This window comes from Cupressus sempervirens, chromosome 1 (assembly GCF_028749045.1).
Source record: "Cupressus sempervirens isolate cs-2001-9-10 chromosome 1, ASM2874904v1, whole genome shotgun sequence".
Lineage (NCBI taxonomy): Eukaryota > Viridiplantae > Streptophyta > Pinopsida > Cupressales > Cupressaceae > Cupressus > Cupressus sempervirens.
Genome location: NC_143118.1, coordinates 354,996,184 through 355,008,060, shown reverse-complemented (window position 1 = coordinate 355,008,060; position 11,877 = coordinate 354,996,184). Strand labels below are relative to the sequence as shown.

At 33.5% G+C, this 11,877-nt stretch overlaps 1 pseudogene; it reads right to left on the bottom strand.

Annotated features, from left to right (window-relative positions):
* Positions 1 to 356: 356 nt before the first annotated feature.
* LOC149577703 (putative receptor-like protein kinase At1g11050 pseudogene) lies at positions 357 to 1,070 on the bottom strand (annotated as a pseudogene).
* Positions 1,071 to 11,877: the final 10,807 nt, after the last annotated feature.

Sequence of the window (11,877 nt, the reverse complement as noted above, 5' to 3'; positions counted from 1 at the left end):
TAACTACATCATGTCTATCCTGATATTGCTATCAGTGCTAATAAATAATAACAATATCATGTCTATCCTGATATTGCCATCAGGATTTAACTGCATAATCCTAGCTGTTTGAGTCAAACTCATTAACTCATGTTTCATATCTTCAATTTATATATCATGTCAAGTACAAGTGTTAGTAAATAATAACAATATCAATATTTGGTTCAAAAATTTGCATCAGTAAGTCAACTTTGAAGAGTATTTCACATGTAAGTTCAACTATGATGTTAGCTATGATGTACACATTGTTTGGTATATCAAGAAATATTCTTCGCAACAAGGAACCTTAAATATTCTTCGCAACGAGGAACCTTAAACTAGTTGAAAGGAGGGTTTAAAAATCTGAGAAAATCTGTCCCGTCAGCCTCCGCTCTATGAATTACTACAAGTTGAGGTTGGGTTTTTTCTGGCATTGCGAGAACTGCAGTCTGTCCCTCCAACATCTTCAATGCTTCTGCCATACTCGGCCTTAATGCCACATTCACATGAGAACACAAAATTCCCACCATTACAAATCTCTCCATTGTTTTCATCTCTTCCCTCTCGCGCATTCTCCAATCTATCACTAGATCGATTTTATTCGAGACCTCGAGAAGCTTCCATACCCAATCGGTAAAATGGCATTGAGAAGTGATATCCACGGCCCTTCTGCCGCTCATGATTTCTAGCAACACGACCCCAAAGCTATAGACATCGCAGCAATCTGTGAGCAGTCCAGTCAGACAATACTCCGGTGCCAAATACCCACGCGTGCCTGCTACTTTTGACCCCAAATGAGATTGCCCTTCCCTTATCGCAAGCCCAAATTCCGCAATGCAGGGATTCATGTCGTCATCCAGTAGAATATTGTCGGCCTTGATGTCTCTGTGATATATCGTTGGCCGAATTCTGTAATGCAGATAACACAACCCCTTTGCGATGCCGATTATTATCTTCTTCCTCTGCTCCCACGACAGTGCTCTCCCATTTCTAATTTTCCCTCCAAAAATGTGTTGATTCAGGTTGCCATTAGCGAGATAGTCGTAAACCATGGAGAGCCAACAAATTCCGGTGGTGAAAGCTGCTCATCATCTCCACCTCATTCCAGAAATCGTCGAGAGAGCACTTCTTCATTCTCTTCACGGCGATCATCTGTCCGTCGGGAAGTTTTCCCTTTTACACAATTCCAAAGCTCCCCTGTCCGATTAAATTGGTGTAACTAAAATTATTCGTTGCCTCCTCCAATTGCCGCGTGTTGAACCACACTGGGCCAAGGTTTTCATGGAAAGAGTAATCCATTTTCTTCATAGCAATCATCTAATGAGCTTTGGCAAGTCTTCCGTTACACACTATTCCATCAAAATTGCCCTGATCAATTATAATGGCGCAACTAAAATTCTTGGTTGCGTCCTTGATTGGTATTATATTGAACCGCACTACGCCCATGTGAATTCTCGCAAAACGCTTAACTTTGGCCTTTGCACAGCACCAGTAACTGATTCCCATGCTTCAGAACAAGATCATAGCCATGGCCGCCACCACCAGGAAGACCTCCATTTTCACCAATATTTTTCACAGAGAATGTCGTTACTGGATTACAGAAGAAATCAAAATCCAGTTTGCTACAACTCTCTGTCGACGAGTGAATAATGGGCTAAATTTATAAGGAGGGCCCAAATTACAGAAAAAAATGTTACCAAATACATAATCAGCTATATTATAGAGAGGGGCTAAATTGTAGATTTTTGTTGCCAAATCCATAATCAGCTAAATCATCGAGACTCGATCTTACAGAGCTGAAGGAATCTTTAGATTTGAAATGCGTGATCCGACTCCGCAGATCTATGGTTCATAGTGTCTTAAAAGTGCGCAAAAATAATATAAAACTTTTCTGGCGTTGGATTTTGGTATCTCCATTTCGAATATCTCGGCAGCTTTTCATTGTATAGTCGGATGTTTCCATTTCCCGTATTATTTTTTTCCTGAAACGTCCAAAGCTGCTAAATGAAATGATTTGTTTCTATCAAATCATAGATGAAGAACAAGAGATGCAATGCGCCTTATATGTGTAATCTCATTTTATTAATTATATTTTATTTTATTTGTATTTTTCTAAACAAATCAGTATATAATTTGAATTGTAGCAATAATTCTTTCTAGATTTTTTAATTTTAAAAAAATGGATTTTGTAAATTAGCAAATTACATTATTATTATAATTATTTAAAAGTTTTAATGTTAGAAGTTTTTTCACTATATAAAATTATATATTACAAATTTAAATTAATTTTTAGGCTAAATAAAATAATTTTGTCAAATATAATAATAATAAGAAGTAAAGTAAACTGTAGGTTATAATTTTCTTTGCATGTAGGTTATGAATTAATCTATACAAAATTAAAATAAAATAGAATAAACCTATATATTATAGATATTACTTATGATGTGAAGGATGTTGCCATTAGGATTAAGTAATATGGAGAATGGTGGCAAAGGTTGAGTAAACTACCATTGCATGTGTCACTTGAGAAAGCTTGAATGTGGATATTTTTACATTTTGGTATCTCAACTTTACATAATGACTGTTCAAGTAGTCTATATTTATGCTAAAAAGTGACCTAAAAACATATCAAGCACCGTTATTTCTAGCACAAATGGATTGAAAATCAAGATGTAATTTCAAATGCAAGATTAATTATTCTTGACCGCTATTTTCTATGATTTGTTCTACAATTTACATGAGAAGTCCTAGCTATACTAATCTGCATAAATCCATCAATCATGCATTGACAAAAAGAATTGTTTCCCCAAAACATTGCCTAGCATTTTCAAGGATTCGGTAATTTGTTAAAAACATGTGTTCACAACGAACCCAAATTATTCGATATCAATTTTTCATTCCACTGAAGGAGGTAAAAAGGACCTGAATGCGTAATTGAGATCAATATCTTATTTCCTGAAATATATTGACATGCAAATTCACATATCCAAACTTACATTTTTACAAGAAAACCTGCATCTAACTTTCACTTATATGCATAAGCATAGTTCAAATTTCCTGAATGTCCTTATTAGATAGCTGATATTTAGCACTAAATCCCACATTTACAAACAGATACATATACCTTCCCAATAGCTGCCGGTACTTAAAAACGTCAACCATTCCCTATTTAGAGTAGAAATATTCAAATTTAATAGATAAAGCTTCTATGCACTCCCAAATAGCTATAGGTAGATGTACAAGTAGGCAGTTACATTTCTGGAAGAAGCCATTTCGTAGTTTTTTTGTGTTGGACAAGTAACCTTACTTATGAATCTCAAATACATAACAATCCACTGTAAAGGAATCAAGGAAAGGGCAACACAGAAGTTCCATTATCATGCCTCAAGATTGATACCTATGACCAAGGTTAAATAAATAATAGCTGGTTTATTAGGCTACATAAATTAAAATTTCTTTGAAAATGGCTTTAAAAAATCTCAACTTTTGCACATCACCCCAATATAGGCCCCATACTAACCTAGATGGTTTCTTAAATGTATCATCTCACTTTCAGGTATTACCTTTCTACTTACAAGCAAGTATGAGCCGAAAGTCACAAAAGCATGTGGCTGAGGGATACAGAACAAATTTATTGGAACATATACAGCCCCCGTCTGATGTTCATGCTGAGAAAGGGAAAATATTTTCTCAATCTAAAATTATAAAGCTATGTTTCACTCTCATTATTTTGGATGATATTGTTTCTTCAAAAAATCTGTATATGACATTTGGCTGTTCTGAATGGTAGTAATTCATGAATCCATTGATAGGTCAAAACTCTTCCTGTATAAATATATGAATATTCAATGGATACAAAAGATACTACCGAGTTCATATCACTCAGACCAAACCTGATGCATCGAATTCCCATTAAAATAAAAACCATTTTGATATATTTTTTTGAAAGCTCAAATCATTGAAGAAATATTCCAAGAATATCAAATAGGATTTTTCATAACCTATGATATTTACAAGTTCAACCACTAGTAGAAAGCTAAACGATGCTAAATACCATCTCCAAAACATCACAGAGCTCCATGAATAGTCAGAATTGATGACATCCCAAAGTCAACTCAAGGTAAGCAAAAATGCTTTGGCACCTTATATTGAAAAAGGCTTTTAGATCATAAAGGCTTTGAGGTTGCTTTTCTTCCACCTTCAAAGCAAAGCTGGAAGGTGTCTAGTCTAATGATGAATGAGTTACAATGTACACCATTAACTCTTGGAGAGGAGAAATCGGCATTAAGAACTTATTACAATTGTATTGAAAAAAGGAAAAAAGTGTTGGTTGGCAAGGCTGAACAAATGGACGGAGCTCAAGAATTTTCAAGAGGGCAAGGGCTAAAGGCATTAGTTTATACTAGCCATGCAAAGGAGGGATTTAAAAAAGGAGATCACTTTTAAGAGCATATCCATGGAGAAGAGAGATTTTAAAAATGGTAAAGATGTACATCAACCTCTTGATTATCAGTCTATTTCTTTCCAGTATATAGAAGGCCAAAGTACAATTTAAAGAATATGAGATCCTGTTCTTCTAGACGACACCATCTATGAGTACATTCACATTAATACAACAATAAACATGAGAAATATAGTGATAAGAAGACCAAGCACAGAAAAAAGAGAAGTAAAGAACCATCCTCTTGCTAAAGTTCAACCTTGAAAGAGAATATAAACATATGCCATCCTCAAACATGAAAGACTCATCCCATGAATCTCTATGCTCATGAAGTTCAAACTTCAAAAAATTTAATTTTCTAGTATAATAAAAAAGTTGCAACAATTAGAAATATAACCTTCAAAAAATCAAGCAAATAAAGAATATGAACATCCCATGGGTTATGACAGATAAATTGTAATAGATTTAAAAGTCATGAAAACATTTCCAAACTCAGCACTTCAAAAAACACCTTGAATAGAAGAAAGACTTTGCAAAGTCTAACTACATGAAAGATATACATGTAGTTTTAGACAGGATATTGGAGGAACAGTCACCTAAACCCTTGCAAATATTCAGGATTTGCACCTTGAGTGTCAGATTATCAATCATGCTGATTAGAACATGAAGGTACATGAGAACAGACATAATGTGACCTTTATGATTATCATTATCATATTATGTAATAGTAATACTTTTCTATTTTTCTTCTGAGCTTGAGTAATAGGAATACAAACACTATACCTCTTACTAACAGGATCAGAAAACTCAAGTATTCATTTATAAGGGTAATACAAATAGTTTACCATTTAATAATAGGATCAAAATACTTGAGTGTTCCATATAAAGGGGAATAGAGCGGGTATATTTAATTAGAAAATTGTGCTGAAATAGAGAAAAAGTAGCCAATACCATACAAAAATAAAAATATAATATTCATAAGGAGAAAGATTAATGCCCAAAGCCTTCACACTGGTATTCAATGATCAATCTCTTATCAAGGTCATTAATAACCTAGTTGTATGCTTGCATTTGAGAAGAGAAGGTAATACAAACAATTTAAAATTTCATAATAGTCTCAGCAAACTCAAGCATTCATTTAAAGGGGGGATAGAGAAGTTACATCTAATTAGAAAACTATGCTGAAATAGTTCAAGTGGTCGGTGCCATACAAAACAATAAAACTCATAAGGAGAAAGAATAATGATCAATACCGTCAAGCTCGCTTTTAAATGATCAAGCTCTTTATCAAGGTCATTAATTGCCAAATTGTATGCTTGCATTGGAGAAGACTGACTTGTTATTTGAACCTGGAATGCCAAGAAAATTTGTCAATAGATACTTCCATATAAACATACACTAAACTAGCCTAGTTTTCAATAACCACATGTTCCTGAGAGCTTAAACATTTTTTGGCAAATAAGAAGAGTATGTTTGGACCGAGCTATAAAGCTTATATCCAATCAAAATATTCTTTAAATTTCAAAGAACAAGATGGGCATGGAAGTGAGTTTAAATTATTTTTATGAAAAAGAAAATAACCTTGACAATAATCTTGTATTCCAGTGGGTGCGGCAGCTTGTAGCCAACAAAAAGGACATTTGGATCTCTGTGCAATTGCCTGAACTTAAAGTGCACAGAGTTACAATAATTAATTTCAAATCCAAGCAGTCCTTGAAAAGGGCTATTTCCAACATTTATATAATGAAGAAACAAATTTATTTTGATTGCAAGCTTAGCTATCTCGAGCTAAAAAAAGTTGTTAGCTAATTCTATATAACTAGACTATAATGAGTTTGAGGTAGGTTCTTATTTTCTATTCTTCTGGAGGAGGCTTGGAATTACCCTACCAATAAAATATTTCATGTATATATTTGCCACTTACAAGAAATTAACTCAGTTATAAGTATACATGAGCTCTTCAAAATAAGGGGTCATCTGTTGAAGCAATTCACTCTATTCAGAATCTAGCCTTCTGCATAAGTAACCAAATAATTGCCTTTACATTTCAACTGCCTGCATTACTTTGCTGCCTTCTCTACCTCCAAATTTCTATTCTCTAGCTTGGTAAAAATGACTATAACAGTTTACATTACCTTAAAAATTAAGTCTCAAAAGGGCTGAAAAGGCCGAACATTTTCCTGTTTGTTTAGAGTTCCTGTCATTAGAAAATACAGGTAGTACCACTTATTCTTTTAAGCATTGATTTTTATTACCTAATATCTTAAAATACAACAATTCCATTTAATCTTTTTTACTTCTATTTGAACTTCACCCATTCTAGGCCCTTAAAACACATTATCAAACAATATTATATTTCTATTATCCTTGCTCTTTCTCCAAGTTTTCCTTCTCTATGTTACTAGAACTCACCCAACCACTTCTTCACATGCTAGTCTGACATACACATGCCTTAACAACTCCCTTGAAGAACCAAAAAAGCAGAAATAATTCATTTTCCTGTATACTCAATGCTTATGCCAGTGGCATCTACAATCAGCATTATCTGTTGAAAACTGAAACATCTAGTTACTCCTACGAATACCTTACATTTCAGCAATTATATTTGATCATTAGAGAATTCCTACACTCAAAAAAGTTAAGACAAAGTAACAATTGACTATGTTAGAGTCAATTTAGAGTCTAGACTTGAGAGAAAATTCACAGCTTTGATGCCCTTCAAATCCACATTACAAACTTTAATAAGATGCATTACAAGAAACTAATAGTGAAATCTTGCTTCGATTCCTTTCTTTCAGCATGCCGATTGTGTTTTCTTTAACTAAATGGAAATAAGAACTTTACCAAATAATGATATTTAATGCTCACTTGTATTGATTCTCAAACTAATCCACACAGCTCGGTAGATAAAAGACCTCCAAAACTAATCAAATTAGCACACACTTGAATGCTACTGACAGAATGACAATGTTCTCTAAGAAGCTAGCCTATCTATGATACATGTTGGCAACCTTGAAAACAGAGCAATTCAAAATAATTATGAGAACTTGGTTCTTTTGACATATTGGATCAGTGAGAGCTACAAAAAAAAAAGGTCTGCAATTCAACATCGTGACAGTTACAACCACTGAGCAGTCATACTCTAACCTAGGTCCTTCGACAATAAGATGCAAGCAATTAGAGCAACAAGAGAATTCTATCTCTTTCATAGCATCTTCAAAATAGTAGACTCAATCATTCCTTGAGAAACTACTACCAAACTATACCAAAAATTTTAGGGTTTAAATCGAATTGCATGAATGAATGGTTCGTAAAATAGGCAGTGGAGAGAGCCTTCATGTGGTAACAGAAATATCATCCAATACATAGTTGAGCAGTTATGCGTTTTCCTTCATATTCAACACACATCATAGCATGATCCAAAGGCAGTAGAATAACAATGAAACGACCTAGGATTTAGCCACACACAGGCTCTCCATGCTTTTAAAAGAAAATTTAGACAAAGCTTCATGGTTTTTTTTTCCATGCATATTTGATGTTAGCATGAGGACTATCTTATTTTGAAGAGCTCTTGTATGCTTATTTCAACAGATGACCCCCAATATGGGTATGGCTAGACACAATATTAATAAATAACACATTTACATATATTTAACATAGTTTTCTAAGTTATTGTAGGAGATTTCCATTAATTCAAGGTAATATTAACATATAAATATTTGTTAAGTTAATTTAATTCTTTACAATATGTAAACATAGTAGGGTTACATTAGAAGGTAACCCAAAAACGGGTTGCTCCAATAGAAAAACATTTCATTTGTCTCTCATTGGTACAAGTTTTGTTTATACTAATTTTTTTTATTGCTTTAATAAAAAAAAAATTTACATTGGTTAAACGGAAGATTTATGTTAAATCTTTTAAACAAACAGATCCCATAGTATTTGGTACGGTTCAAAAATCAAGTTTATTAGGAAGACATGGGTACAATATTCAACTTGTATCTGAGCAGTATTGGATATGTTTCCAAATTAGATACAGGGATATGTGGACCAAAGGAGGTAGAGAGGAGTTACTAACAACAGTATGATCCATCAGAATGAGGGGGATAAGAATGCCAAAAATGGTTGAGCAGCTAAACAAGCAACACTCTAGAGAAGGTGAAGAAAGAAATTTGGCTCTAAGAACACATAGGAAGGCAACTGAGTTCACAACAAACACTGTCTAGACCTGAAAATGACCTACCCATTCTTTAATGAATGTTGTTAAAATATAATTCAAAGCTATTATTGGCTTCCATAAAATAGCTTTGCAACTATTGTCACAGCAAGAAACTTCCAAGTTTCCAAACTGCCCGAGCTAAAAAATTTCAATTACCATAGTGAGAAAGATCCAATAAGTGCTAGATATCGATTCCATAACAAAGGTTTATTTACCTGTGAGTTATTTCCAGAAATTTCTAATTTTCGGAGAAGCCCAAAAAGAGTTAGTTTGCCCTATTATTTCCCAAGTCTTCAATTGTGATTGGATGGTCTTCTCTCTAGATGGTGAATGAAGCAGCATTCATAATTTTCATGTCCCTTTCATAAGTAACTATGAAAAAAAAAAACATATCCAAGGTTTTCTTCTTAGGAAGATAAAAGAACAAACAATATTATATAAATTTAAGTCAAAAAATAGGAGGCATTAAATCTCGCTTACCCTTATATTCATGACAATAACTCAATCAGAAAACAAAACACAAAAACAAAAAAAAACACATATAATTGTCCATGCATTTCCCTGATCCCTCAGTGATCAAATGCAAACATTAAACATGAAATAAAAATTCCCAAATAAGAAAAGTGCAATTGCGTAGATATAGTAACCAAACAATTTTACCCAATATTAGGTCTGACCATGGGAATGATGAGTTTCACACCACAAACCCTAGTTCAATTCCCCCCACAGAGAGCACCATCTGCCATGGTGATGAGGCCACCTAGTAGTAGGGGTCACAATTATGGCAATGCACACAGACAAAATCCCATCATGTTTCACTGTGGGGAACTTTAAGGTGGTCAAATGTAATCATATTAAGGAACCAATCTCACTCCCAAAGATCAAATGCCAACATCAAATATGAAATTACAAATACCAAACGAGAAAAGAGCAATTGTGCAGAAATAGTAAACCAAACAAAGCCTTAGAAAACAAGCCAGTAATAAATCAAAAGAAAAATACTTATTAAGAAACCAGGCTCATCCTTGTCTCTTCTATGGAACCCCAAACAATTTTGCAAAATATTAGGTTTAATGTGGGGAATGATGAGTTTCACACCGTAAACACAGGTTGAAATCCCCACAGGTAGAGCACCATCTGTCATGGCCATGCCACCACCTAGTAGTAAGGATCACACTTAAGACAGCGTGCAGACAAAATCCCACCATGGTCAAATGGAATGTCAAATGTAACCATACTAAGAAACCAATCTCACTCGCATATCTACTATGAGATGCACTACCATTTATCCCAAAGTTTTAGGTCCTAAGAATTTTTGCTCAGTTTGTTTCATGCCTTGTTAGTGGTATACCTGATAGACAATTCCTAATATATATAATTCAAAAAAATATGTATAATTATGCTATTTGAGACCAAAATTGCAGAAAATGAAACTCTAACAAGCTTTATGGCTCTAGCCTCATCAGGAAATCTCAAAACACTTGCAATATAACCTAGAACAAAAAAAATTCTTTATGTAATAAAAAATGTTGCAAGCTTTAAAACTCCTCGTAGTTAAGTGAACAAATCATAATTGTAAACATGTGACAAAAGATACATCCATACATACATATACAAACAGAAAAAATTTTAACTGCTTGAGAACCTGCAAATCAATAGGGCTCTCTCCAATACATTGACTAAACAAAAGCATTTAAACATTAATGCAGTTAGTGACAGACTACTAAAAAGTAAAACCATAAAAGAAGGTAAAAAAATATAGTAAACCATTTCGTATCGTAATGGTACCTCCTCTTCCTATATAAGTTTTAAATCAACAATTATTAGCTAGCAGAACTCAAAACATATTACATCAGTTCAGCTAGCATAAAGATAAAACTTGTGAGAAATAAAAACCCCGCAAACATGGAAACTCTTACTAAAAAATTTAAAGTTGAACACACAATTCACAACACGTTTAGTAATTATTCTCTTTAACCTATTGAATAAACAGACTAAAGCCTTTCCTTAGCTTTAAATACCTCATAAACCAAAAAAATAGAAAAACCTACCAAAGCCACAATTCAAATATCATGGAACCATTTGAGCCAGCCGTGTTGTGAATCAAGAAATTAAGTACTCCACATAGTTAGTAACCAACTATTAAAACCACAATTCATGGTCGTACAATTTGAAATAGAGAATAGTATCAAAACCTAAGAAGATTTATCACATTTGCCAATATAAGTGTTGTGGTCTAATGATAATGCCAAACCAGACTAAGGGTCAAGCCTGAGAAAGCCATAACAAGCCTTCAAACCCTTCTGCCTTTACGCTAGTCAAGTAAAACACACCAAACAGTAACAATGATTAAAGACACCCTAACTATTACTATGTTTGAGCTATAAATTAGAGGAAGAAAACCCACATAATTATATTAAATGAACTAAAATCCTCCCGATTAAAACATATAAACAACAATATTTTAGCGATTCTAATTACCACGTCATTGCACTCTAAGAGCAAGAAGATGAAAAGTGAATAAAGAAAAATGGAAATAAGACTCAGAATCCTAAAACCCTTTACATATAACTAAGAGATTCAATACTAGCCATGTAGTGGTTCAAAATGTTACGACTCACTACAATATCTGACCTGTAAAGTGTTTATATTCAAAATAATAAGCACGAAGCTTTACAAGAAATATCTTGAAGTGCAAAAGAATGAAACCTTACTTTCCATTAAAAACTGTTGAACCCCAAATTAAACAACTACTTCTAAATAGTAGAAAAGAGATAATTCAAATATTGTGGGGAATTACACTATTGCAGACACCATTTTATAGTGAATTACACTACTAGAGACACCTGACTACTCACGGTAGATAAATCAATTAAAAAAGAAAGAAATACCGCATCATACATATGATTATCGATTGTATGAGCTAAATAATGTACAAATTGAAAACCCAGGCAGGGTTCAAAAACCCTTACACTAAATATTTGTGAGCAATTATAGTACTTAGACAAGATGTTGTGTAGAAGTTTAAAAGTCAAGATATATATGTATCAAATACCTAATTTGAGAAAGAAGACCTCAAGAATAAAGCCCAGACAAGTATCTAAGGCCAACAAAGCCCGAACCATTTTAAAATCGGTTACCAAATAAGTAAATCATTCTGCACAGTAAAGCAATAATTCAAAATAATATACATAGTTCA